This window comes from Anabrus simplex, chromosome 1, assembly GCF_040414725.1.
Source record: "Anabrus simplex isolate iqAnaSimp1 chromosome 1, ASM4041472v1, whole genome shotgun sequence".
Taxonomy (NCBI): domain Eukaryota; kingdom Metazoa; phylum Arthropoda; class Insecta; order Orthoptera; family Tettigoniidae; genus Anabrus; species Anabrus simplex.
The window spans coordinates 267648293-267667498 of NC_090265.1; the positions used below are offsets into that span (position 1 = coordinate 267648293).

At 42.4% G+C, this 19206-nt stretch overlaps 1 protein-coding gene across 4 annotated transcripts in view; it reads left to right on the forward strand.

Moving 5' to 3' along the window:
* The window catches only part of Yif1 (Yip1d-interacting factor 1), a 197368-nt gene that overhangs the window by 25317 nt on the left and 152845 nt on the right, over window positions 1-19206 (forward strand). The gene's annotated exons all lie outside the window — the stretch shown is intronic.

Here is a 19206-nt window from a genome sequence, read left to right on the forward strand (position 1 = left end):
TTCTATCTATCGGGGATGAGAGGAAACAGTAGACAAAAAGCACATCACAACAAACAATGGTCAATATAATGTTATTGTTGATAAAGAGTATGAGCTTTCTATATTGCAGGCCTTCAAATTAGTTTTCTTTCGACTCTGTGATATTAGGGGGTCCTACAAAATTATTTATATCGTAGACTGTAGTTCCTAATTCTCAGACTTTACATACCGATTTTCACTAAATTCTGTTTACCCATTTTCTCAGGACTCGGCGCTGATATGGACTTAGTAACAAAAATCCAAATTCATGAATATCTCTGATTATATGCGGTACGGTAACAATGTATAAGACATAAGTGATCGGAACAACTAACTTACGACATAACTAAAGTTATGGTAGTTATGTAGTATTTATCGATACGACCACTAATAACATAAATAACTTATTTGAGAATTACATTTCAGGCTTTCCCCTACACTACCATTTCACTCAACGTGAATAAAATAATTTGTAGCCTAGATTGCAGTGGTTCATCACCCGACATTACATACCGATTTTCATTAAATTCTCTTCAGCCGTTTTCTATTGATGCGTGTACAGACAGCCAGACAGAGGGACGGACGGACATTACGGAAAAGTACAAAATGCATTTCATTGTTACTGTGGACATGACAGATACAGAAATATCATTCATTTCAAATTCTGAGCAATGCACAGGCAAAACACTTATTTTATATATAGATTACATTTCAGGCCTTCCCCGAAACTACCATTTCACTCAGTGCGAATAACATTATTGATAGCCTAGATTATAGTGACCTTTTCCCCGACTTTGCATACCAATTTTCGTGAAGATACGACCACTAATAAAATAAATATTTGACAATTAAATTTTAGGCCTTTCCTTAAACTACCATTTTTCTCAGTGTGTATAGCCTATATTGTAGCGAATTATTTCCCATCTTTGTCTAGCGATTTTCATCAAGACACGACCACTAATAACATAAATATTTGAGAATTAAATTTGAGGCCTTCCCCTAAACTACCATTTCACTCAGCGTGATTAAAATAATTTATAGCCTAGATTGTAGCGGTTCATCACCCGACTTTACATTTCGATTTTCATTAAATTCTCTTCAGCCGTTTTCTCGTGATGCGTGTACATACATACAGACAGACAGATAGACAGACAGACAGACAGACAGACAGAAATTACGGAAAAGTAAAAAATGCATTTCCTTGTTACTGTGGACATGAGTGATACAGAAATATCATTCTTTTCAAATTCTGAGCAATGTACAGACAAAACTCTTATTTTATATATATAGATTTTGTTAACAATAGAAGCTTTTCACCACACACGTAAGTGGAGACATTTAAATATACAATAAGACTTCCAAAGAGAGCTACAGCATTGCCTATGAACGCAAGCACTGAATTATTTATAACATTGGACTCAAACAACAACATAGATACACGCAAGACACATACATTCATTTCTATTAAATGTTTTATATTCATTATTTTAAAGGATTTTAAAATGTACTGTGTATTTTAATGTGTTTAATGTATTTGTAATTTAGATTTAAGCTTAAGTTAGGTTTTACAAACAAATTCTAGTCCTAAAGAGATAGCTCTATACCTAAGTACCTGAATCATAATATATAACCATTTCACATTCAACATGCCCAATTTGGACACACATAATGCTTCCTTATGGCATCTCCCTTTAGAAAAGGACATATTAACTAATGCTTGACACAAATGTAAAGGTATTCATGTACAGCTGATGATGATGACTATTTAAAAGTCGAAACCGGTCCTGTAAGTTAATTCTTACAACAATAAAAATTGTATTTATAAGGTGGAACCTTTTCTTGTCTATACATATGATAGCAGTAATTTCATAACTAGCAATTTCTAGTGAATAGTAAAGTGGATAGCGAACAGTTTCCGGCTCTCCTCAATAAGTTCACTGAACTCTCATCCAAACAGCACGAAATCAAGAACGAACGTAAACTGGAATTAAATGAACTTAAGTGCGGCCAGTATCCAGTATTCAGGAGATAGTGGGTTCGAACCCCACTGTCAGATGGTTTTCCATGGTTTTTCATTTTCAGACCACACAAATGCTGGGGCTGTACCTTAATTAAGGCCATGGCCGATTCCTTTCAATTCCTAGCCCTATATTGTCCCATCATCGCCATAAGATCTATCTGTGTCAGTGCGACGTAAAGCCAAATGTTAAACAAAAAATTAATAAATGATTAAATGAACTTAAGGGTGGACAATGTAAATTAGAACAGGAAATGTGCTCTCTCGAAATAAAATTAAATAAAGACTGACATTAGGAGGGACGTACAGGAACTGGTAGAGAAACAGATCAAAGAAATACTACAGGTTATGGAGTCAGGGGTTCGAGACTTGAAAGAAGAAGTAAGTGCCCTGTGTACGAGAGTGACAGCTATGGAGACTCATGCTAGGACCACCAGCAGGGACAGCGGCTCCATCGCCGCAAAGGTCAAAACCCCCACACTTCAACGGGACCACATCTTGAAGGACCTTCTCGGCCCAATTCGAGACCGTGTGCGGGCACAATGGTTGGACATCGGAGGAACCTAATCCCTGGACTACAAGGACTAGCAGCGGAGGTGCTACACAGCCTCCAGCCGGTTGCCACGTACAAGGAGATTGTTAGAGCGCTCAAGAGCCGATACGGTGAGCGCCAGCTGATAGCCGCCTACTGAGTCCAGCTGAGGAAGAGGATCCAGCGCGCTAATGAGGCGCTGCGGGAATTCGTGCAAGATGTGGAGCAGCTAGCCCAGAAAGCTCTGGATGGGCTGCCTCAGGACCACATTCAGCGGGAGGCAGCCTATACATTCATTGATGTGCTCTGCGACGCTGAGATCCATCAAAAGCTAATGCTCAACCGGGAGCATAACCTTAGGGAGGCACTGATGTTAGCCCTGAGAATGGAGGCAATGAAGGGAACAGCAGCACCTTCACCAAGAATACGAGCCGTAAGAAGCAAGGACGTGCCGGAGAACCCCGCCCCCTTACAGGAGAACGATGGACGCCACCGCCGAGACTCCCAACGCACCAATGAGATCAGTTACTGGAACTGCAGTGAGCATGGCCACATAAGGTTGAACTGCCATGTGAGGGGCGGTCCCCAATCAGAGGAACTAATAAAGGCCGATAAGGAGAAGAGCTCGATGATGTTGTCACCTCCGTCCCCTGGCTGGTAACGACAGCTTGATCGCCGACGGGTGGCTTGGAGGCAGGGTATGCCAGGTCACGATAGACACGGGCTGGCATTAACAATCACCATGCCTAACATCACTGAGGGACAGCCAAAGAGGGAACCCAACCACCCCTTTGTGCTGCGAACGGCCCCAGGAGACACCATCCCTGTCCTGAAGGAGGTACTACTTCAACTGATGCTGTTACGAAGATGCCGGCGAGCCTGGGCCTTTGTTGCCGCATTCACGGATGAGGTCATCCTCCGCCTAGGCACGCTACGTGCATACGAGGCAACTGTTGACATGGGACGACGTGTGTTGTGGCTTGGCAGATAAGAGGTAATGCCTTGACACCCAGGGACTCAACCTCGAGTAGCGTGATAAACGCTGGCCATTGTCTAAGTGATACCAGCTGATAGTGTGCCCTTGGTACCTGAATTGCCGGCCACCGATCAAGGACTCTACCTGATCAGGACCTCGTTCCGGCATGAAGCTGCGTGCCAGTACGAATATTGAATTCGACATCGCTAGAGCGGAGGATACCCAGTGGGACCGAGCTTGGGACTTGTGAGCCAGTCACCACGTGCATCGTGCCAGTGGACGACGAAAATGCACAGGACCTGGAAGCAGGCAAAAGATCAGATAAGCTCCGAAAGATTATGTCCAACGCCCGGAAACATTTGGAGGTGGGACAGCTCAGGGGGCGTAAGGAACTAATCTATGAGTTCCGGGACATCTTCACTGCTACTGGAGGCCACTACGGAAAGACAGAGTGTACCATCGCATTAACACTGGCTACACCGCTCCAATCCGACAGCCACCTCGTAGCATCCCCTGGCGAAAAAGGCAGAAATCGACCAGATGCTGGGTGACGTGAAGCAGCGGGGAGTCATCAAGGAGTCGAACAGCCCGTGGTCATCGCCAGTGGTCTTGGTGGAGAAAAAGAATGGTGAGCTCCGCTTCTACGTCGGTTACCGCAAGTTGAATGATGTAACAAAGAAGGTCAGTTTTTCGTTACCTCAGATAGATGGCACCCTGGACACGTTACCTGGATCCCAGTGGCCCTCCACCTGGAAGACAAAGAGAAGATGGCGGTCTAAACCGGCCAAGGGCTCCACCAGTTCACCATGATGCCCTTCGGTCTCTGCAACGCGCCGGTGACCTTTGAGTGACTGATGAGGGGGCTAACTCATGATGCCTGCCTCCTGTATCTGGACGATATATTTATTGTGGGACGCATGTTCAGAGAGCACATTGAGAACCTGCAAAGAGTGTTCCAGAAACTATGTGGGGCTCACCTAAACTTAAATCCCAGAAAATGCCAGCTGTTCCAGAAGGTGGTGTGCTACCTGGGTCACATCGTGTCATCAGAGGGAGTAGCCACGGATCCGGAGAAGTTAGTTGCTGTCAGGGACTGACCAGTGCTGAAGGACAAGCGAGAACTGAGGAGTTTCCTTGGCCTTTGCACGTACTACCGTTGATTTATAGCTGGCTACGCAGACATCTCAAAGCCTCTTACACGGCTCACCCATGAGAGGAGGCCTTTTCAATGGTCAAGTGAGGCGGAGGCTGCCTTCCAGATGCTGAAGGAGTCCCTGTGTACAGCACCCATCCTGGCATACCCCAAGCCTGGGGTAGAGTTCATCGTAGACACTGTCGCCAGCGACGAGGAAATTGGTAGGATACTGTCACAAGTGCAAGATGGCCAGGAAAAGGTGATCGCCTATTCCAGCAAGACTACGTCAAAAGCTCAGCGAAATTACTGTGTGATGCTTCGGGAATTACTGACCATCGTGAAGACCTTGGAGCACTTCCACAAGTATCTGTATGGGCAGCTTTTCCATCCGCGCACTTACCACTCCGCATTGACCTGGCTCCTAAGCTTCAGAAAACTAGGACAGACAGCTCGTTGGGTACAACGCCTTCAGGAGTACGACTTCACCATTGAGCACTGACATGGAAGGAAGCACTGCAACACAGACGCTCTATCCAGAAGACCATGCCTTGAGAACTGTGCACACTGCTAGAAAGTGGAGAGACAGGAGGGCATCAGGACATCTGGGCCATAAGTGCCACCACGCTGAAGGATGGGATCGAGACGTCCTCAGGAGGGAGCAGCTGAAGTATGACAACATCGGGCTGATCCTGCGGAAAGTAAAGTTTGAGCAGAGGCTGGAATGGAAAGACATCGCTGAACACAGTTCAGCCTGTAGGGCATACTGGCCCCAGTGGTCGTCTCTTTATGGTTAGTGATGGGGTGGTTACCCGCGTGTGGGTATTGACTGACCGAGCTCGATAGCTGCATTCGCTTAATTGCGGCCAGTATCCAGTATTCGGGAGATAGTGGGTTCGAACCCCACTGTTGGTAACCCTGAAAATGGTTTTCCGTGGTTTCCCATTTTCACACCAGGCAAATGCTGGGGCTGTACCTTAATTAAGGCCACGGCCGCCTCCTTCCCACTCCTAGCTCCGTCCTCTTCCATCGTCGCCATAAGACCTGTCTGTGTCGGTGCTACGTAAAGCAACTTGCTTGGAATTGACTGACAGGAAGAAGCAGATTGCCCAGCAGATAATTCCCAGGAGCATGAGAAAAGAAGTGCTGACCGAGTTGCATGCGGGCACTACTGCCAGGCACTTGGGCGTGAATAAGACCCTAGATCGTTTCAGACAGCGTTACTACTGGGTGCACCTGAGGAACGATTTTGGGAGGATGTGCTGGCTCTGTGACACCTACGCGGTGAGCTGGAGCACATGTACTAGGAGTAGCGGCCAGATGATGCAATACAGCGTTGGAGCACCTTTCGAAAGTTTCGCCAATGATGTTGCTGGACCATTCCCCAAATCCGACGCTGGGAATTCTTATCTACTCCTCGCCATGGACTACTTCACAAAGTGGCCAGAGGTCTATGCCATACCGAACCAAGAGGCATCAACACTGACCGACGTCTTGGTCAAGAAATTATTCTGCCGATTTGGTGTCCCGAGGGAACTGCATAGCGACCAAGGCAGAAACTTTGAGTCGAGGCTAATGTAAGAGGTTCTGCAGTGCTTAATAGTGTGCAAGACCCGTACGACAACTCTCTACCTTCAGTCAAATAGCATGGTGGAGCTTCTTGTGAAAACCGTCAAGGAGCACCTCAGGAAGGTGGTTTTGGTGCACCAGAGGGACTGGGGCGAGAGGGTCTCATTTTTCTTGATGGGCTATCGAGCGCCCACCCATGAGATGACAGGCATGGCACCTAACAATGTGGTCTTCGGAAGGGAGCTCTGCCTGCCATACGATCTAATGTTCGGATCGGCACCGGACCAGCAGCAGCCTGCGACAGACTATGTTTGGGAGTTGGTCGATTGGCTCAACGACATCCACGATTATGCCCGACATCATTTAAGGGTAGCCAGCGACTGGATGCAAGCCCGCTATGACATGCTGGCGAACTCTGCAGGTGTCCAGGAAGGTGACAGAGTGTGGCTGTACTGTCCAGTGTGGACGAAAGGGAAGTCACGAAAACTGTAGCCACAATGGGAAGGCCCATATACAATCGTCACCAGAATCGACATTGTCTACCCGATCTGGCGGCCTCTCCGAGGGAAGATGATGGTTGTTCACCTAGATCACCTGGCACCGTATCGTGGAGCAGCTCAGGACGAACAGCCTTAAGGAGGGGACAGTGTAATGGTTATAGTGTCTGCCTTGCCAACTTGCTATGGGCTGGTGACGTCACCGCATTGGCCCACTCGCTTACTCTTCGAAGATGTCAATCATGAACAAGGTTTCGGTGCTAGACCAGTCCCCTTCTCGCTTCCGCCCATGGTGGCGTGGCATAGGACCAAGGAAATTACGAGATGATTAACCTGGAGTTTCCTGGATACATCCAGCATCCAGACTGTTCTGAAATGACTGGTACAGATGTATAAGACAGGAGTGACTTGCCTGAGTTGGAGTTAGTGCAGTTCAGTCGTGAACTCAGTGAGTGACTGCCAGTGCTGTGAAGTGTGTGAACTGCCGTGACTGACAGACTAGCGTGCTACAGCGTGGACTGACGGTGAAAGAGCGACCGTGAAGCTGAGCGACGGACCTTGTGTGTGAATGTAAAACTGTGTAGGCGCGTGCGAACGGTGTAGTGTGCGGCTGCTTTTGCCTTAGGGTGGAAGTGCATGTGATGTGTGACTTTGTGACATAACTATTTAGTTTCTAAGAGTAATCTGTAGTGTTAAAACAATTGAAAAACTGAGAGAGAGAGCAAGCAAACTGTGTAAGGTGTGTTATGAGCGAAAGTTATGTGCTCGTTAGTTGAGTAGTTTTAGTGCTTAGTTAATAAATCTTAGTATAGAAGCTACCAGTCTAGCGTTGATTTATTTTACCAACCCGCTAACTCATCACAATATTGATGACTGCTGGACAGATCATAAAGAGGATGGTTGCCTAGTTGTACTTCCTTTTAAAACAGTAATCACCACTACCATCACAGATCATAAACTTGTGATATGCCTATTCAGGATCTCTTTCTGCAGAAAGCTACCTATTCTTTGCTTAAATCTGTCTGTTTCCTAATTCTAATCTGTCTGTGGATGTCTTGCTGCAGACTTTCAGAACACAAAATCTCTGACAACTATACAGAGAATGAATACCAACTCCAAGTTCGACTCAAGAACACTTGGTTACTATAAGGACATTGACATAGTTCAACACCAACCACAACAGTTTTAATGTGTCATTTTAGTTTCAATTTTAAATGTGTAGTCCAACTTCATCAATATTTTAGACTTAGATTTTAAATTAAGACATACCAAATTGTATTCTTTATTGTTGGTTTATGTAAAATATATGTTTCCAATTAGATCATGGCTGAAGATGACCCATTGTGCAGTATGTAGGGTCGAAACTAGTACCAACTATACAGGACACTATATTAAACTAATGGCATTGAATTGGTCAACTTTCTCTACCCCTTGATATTGATAGCAATCTCTGACAGGCGTGCAAATAATCCGATTAAGATGAAACACATTGAGCAAGAATGGTCAGTGCTCCTCATCATTGCCAAACAGGAAGCTCATCTGTCCCTTCTTCGAGATCCATCTTCTTGCCTGAAGAAGGCTCATTTTCAAGACCTCAAATGGAAATGCAGATGTGCATGAAAGAAATGAAGAACAGTTAGTGGTAAAGGATCTTCAGACGTTGTTTGATGCCCAAGACCTTCTACGTGGGAATGAAAGAACTGTGTGACCAACTGATGCAAGTGTGTAATGGACTAGTATAACTGTTAAACCCATGGGTAGATAGTGAACATATCAAGCTCGATTAGTAGGTATCATCATCATCATCATTATTATCACTTGTGAGGTGTGGCTATGAAGTTATTTTTATTATCATCATTATTATCTACGTAGTTATGTATGATAGGTTGTCAGTATGGACTTTATTTGGTATAAATTGTAGTCGTATCATTTATTATTTGTGTGTTGTATGATCTGTCTTGTGTAACAAAACGTGAGGTTATGTCACGATACTTCTGCTGTATGTAATTAATAGTATATAATTTATTGAAAATCCACAGCCTGTTTCCAGTCATTCGACCGGGTCAGGAATGGAATGAATGAAGCCCCCATCTAGCGGCGAGGATAGGAATGTGTTGGCTGCCGAAGCCTGGCGCACTCCTCTAGGGCAATGATAAATGACTGACATATGAAATGAAGTGTTAATGCAGTGTTGCTGGAATGAAAGATGACAGAAGAAAAACGGAGTACCCAGAGAAAAACCTGTCCTGCCTCCGCTTAGTCCAGCACAAATCTAACATTGAGTGACCGGCGTTTGAACCACGGTATCCAGGGGTGAGAGGCCGGCGCGCTGTTGCCTGAGTCATGGAGGGCTTTATATAATTTATTATTACTTGTAAATATGATGTATAAATCCGAAGTAATATTGTGCAACACAGGGTATTGGTCTAGAACAGCACACCTTTGTCACTCGAGTTTTACAGAATGTTCTATCCATTTGTACATAGGTTATTGGAGATTCGTGAATATACGAGGAAGCATGTTGTGTCCTACTTTTCTAGAAACCTGGGGGCTATTCCACGAACGAACTTTGCAACTTTTCACTTTGCACTTTTCAGTTCAGATTTTGTTCCATCATCGCTTTTCAGATTTAGCTTGCAAAGTGAAAAGTGAAAAGTTAGAAATCTTTTCACTTTTCAAGCCTGTTATGTTCCTCCATTGGTACAGAAATGCAAAGTGCAAAGAAATGAAGTGAAAAGTTTTCATAAATCTTGCAAAGAGATGATTCCCTTTTCATATGTTAATTAACAAGTATGTACATTAGTTTCTCGGCGTAGAATTTGGTTTAGTGATATAAACACGTTACGACGTGAGCTTTTGTTAGCATCAAGCGAGGACAGTGATGAAGAATCCAATAATGGAACTTACAAAGACAGGATTAATTTTCATAACCTGGTTTCGACGTAATATCGCAAGTGATTTTGTATTATCCCAACAGAGGCTGACTAAGTCATTTATTGAAACATAAAGAAGTAAATTCCTTTCCAAAAAAGAACAAATTCTTATGTTTACATTTTTTAGTAAATGGTGCCCAGCTGTACGGTGTAACAGCAATGCATGGGACATCAAAATTAATTATTTGTAGAACTGTTACCAAAGTCGTAGATGTTATAGTAAATGTAATATTTCCTAACAGTACGTTGGCCTGATAATCCACTTAATATAGCGACGGGATTTCTAATGAAGGGTGAATGTCTTTCTGTGTGTATATGTGTTGACGGTACTCTCGTTAACATTGATTTGTGTCATCATTTGAGAGGTTATCTTTAAAGTTGTCAAAAAAGGATGTCACATTTCTCCTTGACAACTTCCAGCACAGCCAGCTTCTTATAATAACCTTTCTTTCCCATGATAAAAACTTTAACGGTACGACAATTATACTGCCAAGTTTGCCGCGAAAAGTAAAGCATTAAAATCATAGAGTATTAGGCCTATACAGTTTGCTCATAGAATAAACTCGATCGGATCACTCATTCGCAAAGACTTTTCACTTTGCGAAGAAATTGAAAAGTACAGCCTAGTTCATGGTGGAACAGAAAGACTTTGCACTTTGCAAGAATTGAAAATTGAAAAGTGCAGAGTCGAAAAGTTGCAAGGTTCGTTCGTGGAACAGGCCCCTGGCCAGGCAAGGTTTATAAAAAGACAGTCTTGGGTTGTTAAGTGGAGTTCAGTTGTTAGTGAGAGACGTTAGTCGACTTAAGTGTGTGAACTCATGTTGTGATTGGTAGTTGTTTGACATCCTAATGTGGCAGTCTTCTTCTCTTCTTCTTCTTCTTCTCCTTCTTCGATTCGGTTCAAAATGGTGGTTCATTAATGTGTGCATAATGTGTATATGCATCTTTGTGAATACTATACAACTCACTTTTAAACAGGAACCTTAAAATCTACCAACAATGCTACAGTCTTTACTGACAGCAAGTACATCGTGGAATGTTGGATGAAACACTTCAACAGTTTTTCAAGCGAAGCTCTGCTGGTGCTGAGGATTTTCTCTGTGATGTTCCACAACAATCCCAACAGTCATGGATGGCAGTGTGGCCTGCATACTGGGAATTCAACAAGGCACAGAATAAGCTGAAACCTAGAAAGGCATCTGGACCAGACAATGTCCCTCCGGAACTGAATCATAGTGGAGGTTTACCTTAAAAGAAAAGACTGTTCTCACTTATTTTCTTAATGTGGGAATCCCATAAAGTACCTTGTGACCTCAAGAATACCACTATCATCACCATATTCAGGAAAGGTGACCGCAGTTTATAAGGAAACTATCGCAGTATATCCTTGCTATCTTCAGCCTGTAGAGTCCTAGCAAGAATTCTGTGTAGCCATCTCCAAGTTATTTCTGTGAGGAGTCTTCCTGAATCTCAGTGTTGTTTCCGAGCTTACAGAGGCACAGTTAATATGATCTTAAGGGTAAGACATTTTCAGAAAAAATTTAAGGAGCAACAGAAACCATCGTTCGTGGTATTTTATGATCTGGAAAAGACCTTTGATTCTTTATGAAAATCTGCTATGTGAGCAGTGCTTAGATGCTTTGGCTGCCCAGAACAATTTGTGTGTTTAGTCCAGGCATTTCATGACAGCATGTGTGGGCAAGTTTTATTACAAAATAATATATCTGAATCTTTTTTGTTCGCATATGGTTTGAAGTAGGGCAGTGTACTTGCCCCAGGACTCTTTATCTGGCTGCCGTGCTTTGTGAAAAATCATCTGCAAACAACCCGGGCTTAGAGATCGAGTATCGCTTTGGTGAAGGACTCTTCAACTTGGCCAGACTCCGCTCACAATGATTAACCATGTTACCAAGGCTAATAACATTGTATCACCTGCTTTTACATTCGATGAGCTACAGCATTCCGTCAGTTGTTTGAGGCATGCTTGCGGTCGCTTTGGCTTTGTCATCGGTGCTCAGAAAACCAGGGTACTTTCACAACCTGCTCCTGAAACAACCATTCTGGAATTTAGCATCACTATTTCAGATACAACAGTAGAACAAATTGACCACTTTTCATATCTTGGGAGCATCTTGTCCAAGTGATGTACTTCAGAACAGGACATAGAAAATATGCTGCTCTCATAGCATTTGAACGACTTTTCCAGAAAGCCTTCCGGAACAAAGATTTAATTGTTCATACCAAACTCATGGTCTACCGAGTTGTAGTAATTTCAACACTATTTTATGGATGTGAAGCTAGGGCCATACACTGCCTTGATGTAAAGAAGAGTGAGTGCTTTCACCAGCAGAAACTCCTCTCTCCATTTTGAACATCAAATGTTAGGACCATATAACTAATCTTGCAGTTTTAGAGAAGGCAAGTGTTAACAGTGTGGAAGCTTCCATCATTGGTCATCGAATAAAATGGACTGGGCACGCTGTCGTAAGAGTGACGGTAGATTCTCCCTCTAAATCCTCTCATCATCATCGTCATCATCTAAAGGCTTCGCCTTGTCGCTGCAACCACTGATCTCTTCTCTCTGCGATCCTTTTCATCTCTCCATAACCTTGACATCCCATCATCTCTACTACCTCTTCAATGATCTTCTTCCGTGGTTTCCCTCTGCCTTTCTTTCCCATCACCTTGCCTTCGAACAAGTTCTTTATGAAGTTATTATGCCGGAGAATGTGACCGAAAACTGATGCTTTTCTCCTTTTTATCGTTGTTGTTAAATGTCTCTGGGTGTTTATTTCTCTAAGCACTGCTTCATTAGTTTTGTTCTCAATCCAGCTAGTTCTTGTCATCTTCCTCCATAGCCACATTTCCACTATAGTGAATTTTTCTCTGGCACAAGACCCCAAAGTATCCCGTTGAGACTATAAAGACCAGCTTAGCAAACCATGAATGAAACTAATATAAATCCTCAGACCAGGGGAAACCCTTGCTGAGGATCGCATACTTTGGCAGCAGTCCATCCCTGCTGCTGTCAAACAGTTTGAATAAGAATGTTGTAGACACAAAGAGTTCAAACGGCAAACACACAAGCTTCACCAAGCCCAACCATACCCTCCACCACATATAAGCTGCAATTTCTATGGACACATGTTCTGCACAAGAATTAGATAACCAGAAGTTCGCACATAAATTGCATTGAATGTGAAGCGGTTTGTTAAGCAGGAAAATTTAATACTTAAGGATGAGTAACAGTTGAAGACAATGGCAGATGGAATTACATTTACATCTACTGTGAGATCATCTTTCAAAACTTGGCAAATTTGCCTCCATTTCTGTAAAACTAGACTTGCAGAGAAAACACACTTGCAGTTTTCACTGACAGCAGTTCCTATGTCACCTGGAATATCTTCAGTGAAGTCCCTTCTTCAACAATGTTCATTGAAGCCACAAGAGGCTCCCCTCTCTTATCAAGCTTCGTGATTACTTCTGGCAGGTTTCCATAATAGATTGACAAAATATTCCTGACACTTGCACAGGTGAGAAGTTTCTTCGTGTCATGAATTGATGCAGCGTCATTTTCAGGGAGCGCGGCAATCACTTCATATATCTTGTCAAAGTTGTCTGAATAGTAAATGGCAGCAGAAATCCATGTCCCCCATCTTTTTAATACTGGCTGTGGAGGAAGTGTGAATTTGGGAACAACCTCCTCGAAAATCTGGATTTAATATGGAACTTAGACAAATATCTTCTTTGCACAACAAATTAGTCAGAAAACAAACTGTGCACATTCTCTGTAGTTTCTAAGAAATGTGTGTGCTAAGCATGTCGTATGGACCATTTCCCAGAAGAGAAATTTTTAAAACCTTCAAACTTTTCTTCATATACAAAACTGCATTTATTATAAAAATAAGAAAATCACTGTGGAGAATACTCTCTGGCTGAAGATAGTTTAGATTGCTGGTAAATAACTGAGCAGTAATTTTATTGTTAAATTTTTTCTAACTGCTCGGATATTAGCAGAAATATTTTGGGGCGTTCCGTTTTCAGGATCCATGGTTCCTACAATAATGTTCACGATGTACCTTCCCACTATGTCTGGTGATTCATCTGTTGAAATCCACATTTTCTTTTCACAAACCTTGCTGCAAATACTTCAGATTGCATTCTTGTAGTAATTTTTTCATGACATTGTTTCACTTGGTACACCTCCCCCAATTCATTTTTTGAGAAAAGTTCTCAGCGTTTGGTTTTCGATCTTCCAGAAAGGAATTCCGGAATCAACTAATGCTTTACAGAAATCTATTGAGAACTGGGGTTTTCTGTTAGACACTGCAACATCTTTTGATGGTAGAATTATCTTCTTTTGACCACTTCTGGTGGTAATTGCAGATTTATGCTTAGTAGTGGAAATGTGTTGGGTTAAAAAACCTTTTTCATGATTAACTGCTTTTTCACTGACTGTACACAGTAAAACTATTCCGTCAGTTGAAAATAGGACAACACTGAACTCACGGATGTAACCATGGAATTAACCGTTCAATAGTCTATTTAACTTGGCTATGTTAACTATATGTAATAAGAGAAGTACTTCTTCCTCTGCTCGACAGTTACTGGTGAGTCGTATTTCAGCAAAAATCAAACCCTTAACTTTAACAGATAAGTTATTGAAGTAAAAGATTGCTGAGTGGTGGAAGGAGAATTGACAGCCTGTTTCTACCATTACGAGGCTAATTAGCAGGTTATTTTCATATTCCTTTCTTTTCAGTGAGGTTTGCAAGGAATTCCACCAATCAGCCTTGCCTTTTTAGGGCACCGTTGTGAGATAAAAGATGAATCACACTATGGATTCCATTACAGCCAAACAGCACACTAGGCCCACTTGTTAAATTTACTAGAGCTGGGAAATGGGTGACTTGCTTACTGTAGACAGAATTTCAGTATTTAGGAGAGTGAAAATTATAAAATAATATATTCCGAATAATACAAAGCAAATAATAAATAAACTAATAACATGATTTTATTATTGCCATTGATGCTTTCACGGCCCGTATTTATAGGCATGATAATGTATAGGCTTTTGTGTGTATGCCATGTCAAGAAAATAAGGTGAAATTCTTTACATTTCGCAGAGAACTGTGCTCTGCGTCATCAGAAGAAAATCTCCACTGTCCACGAGAAAGGCTTCTTAAACAATGAACTTTAGAAATTTAGACGTTATAATAGAAGTAGAAATGGTATGTTCATTCGTCACCAGATGGCTCCAAGGACGTGGCACAGTGCTAGCGTTCGAAGCGGAAGCTGACCGAACCATCAGGATCAGTCTAAGAGGGTCATATAACATGTGTACGTAACATATGACATTGACACAAGCCTGGAATGAAACATCTGGCAATGAGGAACGTATGAATTTGGAAAACACCGAGACGAAATAACAATAGTGATGGGACAGGAAAGGTAACTACCTGCGTAAATCCTTAATGGCTGGCAACCAGGTATTACTTAAGTGATGGCCAGTGTCCATGTTGAAATTGTTAGGATTTCTACGTATTTCCACAGTCTCCCGTATAATCCTGGACCTGTAGTGTCTAGTGTGGGTAAGAGCTCGAGCATCTTGGAACATGACATCATGACCAGACGATGGAGTGTGCTCGGCAGTGTCAATTTTTCTGGCTGGTTGAGATGAATATTACGTTCATATTCCTTGATACGGGTACCAATGGACCGGCATGTTTGGCCGAGTATACCTTACTGCAAGTAGAGGGAATTTTGTATTCCCCAGGATGTAAAAATGGGGACAATTTGTCCTTGGTTTTACTCAGGCTGTGAGCAATTTTAGTGGTGGTCCCAAACACGGTTTTTATATTGTGTTTGCGGAGGACCTTGGCAATTACATGTTATAAATCTCATTTTTGTCCGTATTGAAAATTTACAGTTCAACAACAATAAAGGTGTTTTAATTTAATCCACCAATTCATTACTTTTATCTTCACATATAGTGGTTACATAAATAAACTATCGGTTAAAGGGGACATGTTTTGCCCTCAATTAAGGGCATCTTCAGCCTAAAAACAATCATCAAGAGTACAACTAATATTAAAAGTGGAAGCTAAAAGTTTAGCCAGTTATTAAAATTCGGGACATAAAAATGATACAATATGTAAAGATGCTAATGGAAACACTGGCAATGATTAAACTGTAATCTTGTCGGAGACTAAAACTTCTTCCATTAAAATTCTATAATTCTATAAAATAATATAAAAATTACAATATTACAATTACAATTTTTCAACTGATGCTTCTGTCTCACTTTATGCTCATGAATTTCATCAGCGGCCTTGGACATATTGTATTTTTTACAATCATGTTTATGCTTGTGTTCACGTCCTCATCTCGTTGGCTTTATATTATTACCACTTTGGTATTCCACTAACATTTTAAATGAACTGTTTTAATTAGAACTTTAATAAGAAGTTTTAGTCTCCGACAAGATTATAGTTTAATCATTGACAGTGTTTCCATTAGCATCTTTATATATTGTATCATTTTTCACAATTTTATGTCCCGAATTTTAATAACTGGCTAAAATTTTAGCTTCCACTTTTAATATTAGTTGTATTCTTGATGATTGTTTTTAGGCTGAAGATGCCCTTAATTGAGGGCGAAACATGTCCCATTTAACCGATAGTTTATTTATGTAATCACTATAAGTGAAAATAAAAGTATTGAATAGGTGGATTAAATTAAAACACCTTTATTGTTGTTGGACCTTGGCAATTCGATCTGTGGTGTTGTGAATGTAAGGCAAGTAGGCAGTTCCCTTCACTTCTTCCTTCTTTGAGCTTTGCTTGGTCATTTCTCTGGGATGCAGGGTTCTATGAATCTGCAAATTGCTGTAACCATCATTCGCAACGGTGTGAAGCTGAAGCACTCATTAAATACATCGAAGGCCAGGAGAATATATCAACATGCTAGCAAGGCTCTTGTGATCGAGAGAATGCATTACACTCATAAGGAACTGGACTCAGTCTCCTGAGAGTTGTTTCGTTTACACCTGTTCTTAAGCAACACTCTCTCGCAGGAATTGGTGTTGACTTTCGATCGCATTACTGCTATACAGGCTGAACAAAAATTCAACCAGATCTCATTCAGACAGAAATCGAAGTTCCTCTAACTAGCTCAGAAACAGGCGGTCTCTCGCATAAACCTGGATGCTAGTAAAACTGTTGTCAATCTTTACAAGAAAGACTTGGACTAGAACCAATCAGCAGTTCTATCTAGGGGTCTTAATTTCGCTGTTGCTTCCTCTAAAATTCCCACTGAGGAGTTAATTACTTCCGTTGAGGCAGCCATCCACAAACTACCTGTGGATGAGGCTGAGGAGTTAAGACAGAATTGTGTGAGACTCATAAGGTCCGCTGTTGTACCCGCGCCCAATTTAACAAGAGGCGAAAGGAGAGCTCAGAAGGAACTTAGAGATGATTCTGAACTGACCGTTTTCTCAGCTGATAAGGGTAATGCGACAGTGGTTATGGACACTGATGAGTATAAGAATAAGATCTTGGCTATGTTGTCAGAGCATGTTTACAGACTGAGCTCACGTGATCCTACCACTCCTGCGTCCAACGCCACCGTGAAACTCTTAAGACAATCTTCAATTCCAAAAGAGGAGGCTAAACATCTGTCTCCGGGGGATGCAGTGCCACCTAAAATATATGGACTGCCTAAGATCCATAAAAAAAGATGTTTCGCTCAGACCTATTGTTAGTGCGATAGGTTCTCCTACGTATGCTCTGGCCAAATACCTAAGCAAATTACTTCAGCCACACATAGGGCGTACTGAATCATACGTCAGGGACTCTCAGTATTTCGTCAACAAGCTGTCAACCATAAAACTTCAACCTAATGCACTTTTGGTGAGTTTCGATGTGGAGTCCTTGTTCACTAAAGTGCCGATTGACTCGGTCATGTCTCTCATTGAACACCTGTTCCCTGAGGACATTACTAAGCTATTTTACCACTGCATGACTTCCAGCTATTTCTTGTGGGGTGGAAATTTTTACTAACAGACGGAGTGGCTATGGGAAGTTCACTTTCGCCCGTAGTGGCTAATTTCTTTATGGAGCATTTTGAGAAGGAGGCTGTTGCTTCGGCACCTGTCAAACCTATGATATGATGGAGGTATGTTGATGATGCATTTGTGGTATGGACAGAAGGTCCTGAGAAACTTCTATTTCTAAACCACCTAAATCATCAACATCCTTCAATTAAATTCACTATGGAGATGGAGTCTGACGGATGCCTTCCTTTCTTAAATGTTCTAGTAAGAAAGAAACCGGACGGCTCCTTAAGACGTACCGTCTATCGTAAGCCTACCCACACAAATCGCTATCTTCAGGCAGATTCTCACCACCATCCAGCACAAAAACAAGGCATTCTCACGACACTCGCCAAGAGGGCGAGACGAATTTGTGAGCCATCAAATATCCAGGTGGAGATTTACACGCTCAAAGTCACGTTCAAAGGTAATGGCTACAGCGAATTGCAGATTCATAGAGCCCTGAATCCCAGAGAAACGACCAAGCAAAGCTCACAGAAGGAAGAAGTGAAGGGAACTGTCTACTTGCCTTACATTTACAACACCACAGATTGAATTGTCAAGGTCCTCCGCAAACACGATATAAAAACCGTGTTTGGCAACACAAAAATTCCCTGTACTTGCGGTAAGGTATACATCGGCCAAACATGCCAGTCCATTGGTACCCGTATCGAAGAACATGAACATAATATACGTCTCAACCAGCCAGAAAAATCGGCAATAGCCGAGCACGCTCTATCGTCTGGTCATGATGTCATGTTCCAAGATGCTCGAGCTCTTACTCACACTAGACACTACAGGTCCAGGATTTTACGGGAAGCTGTGGAAATACGTAGAAATCCTAACAATTTCAACAGGGACACTGGCTATCAGTTAAGTAATACCTACTTGCTAGCCATTAAGGATTTACGTACCGAGCTCGATAGCTGCAGTCGCTTAAGTGTGGCCAGTATCCAGTATTCGGGAGATAGTAGGTTCGAACGCCACTGTCGGCAGCCCTGAAAATGGTTTTCCGTGGTTTCCCATTTTCACACCGGGCAAGTGCTGGGGTTGTACCTTAATTAAGGCCACGGCCGCTTCCTTCCCACTCCTAGGCCTTTCCCGTCCCATTGTTGCCATAAGACCTATCTGTGTTGGTGCAACGTTAAGCAACTAGCAAAAAGTTAAAAAAAAAAAAAAGGATTTACGTAGGTAGTTACTTTCCCTGTCCCTTCACCATTGTTATTTCATCTTGGTGTTTTCCAAATTTGTACGTTCCTCATCGCCAGATGTTTCATTCCAGGCTTGTGTCAATGTCGTACACCTGCCAATGTCATATGTTTCGTACACATGTTATGTGACCCTCTTAGACTGATTCTGATGGTTCGGTCAGCTTCCGCTTTGAACGCTAGCGATGTGCTGCATCCTTGGAGCCATCTGGTGACGAATGAACGTACCATT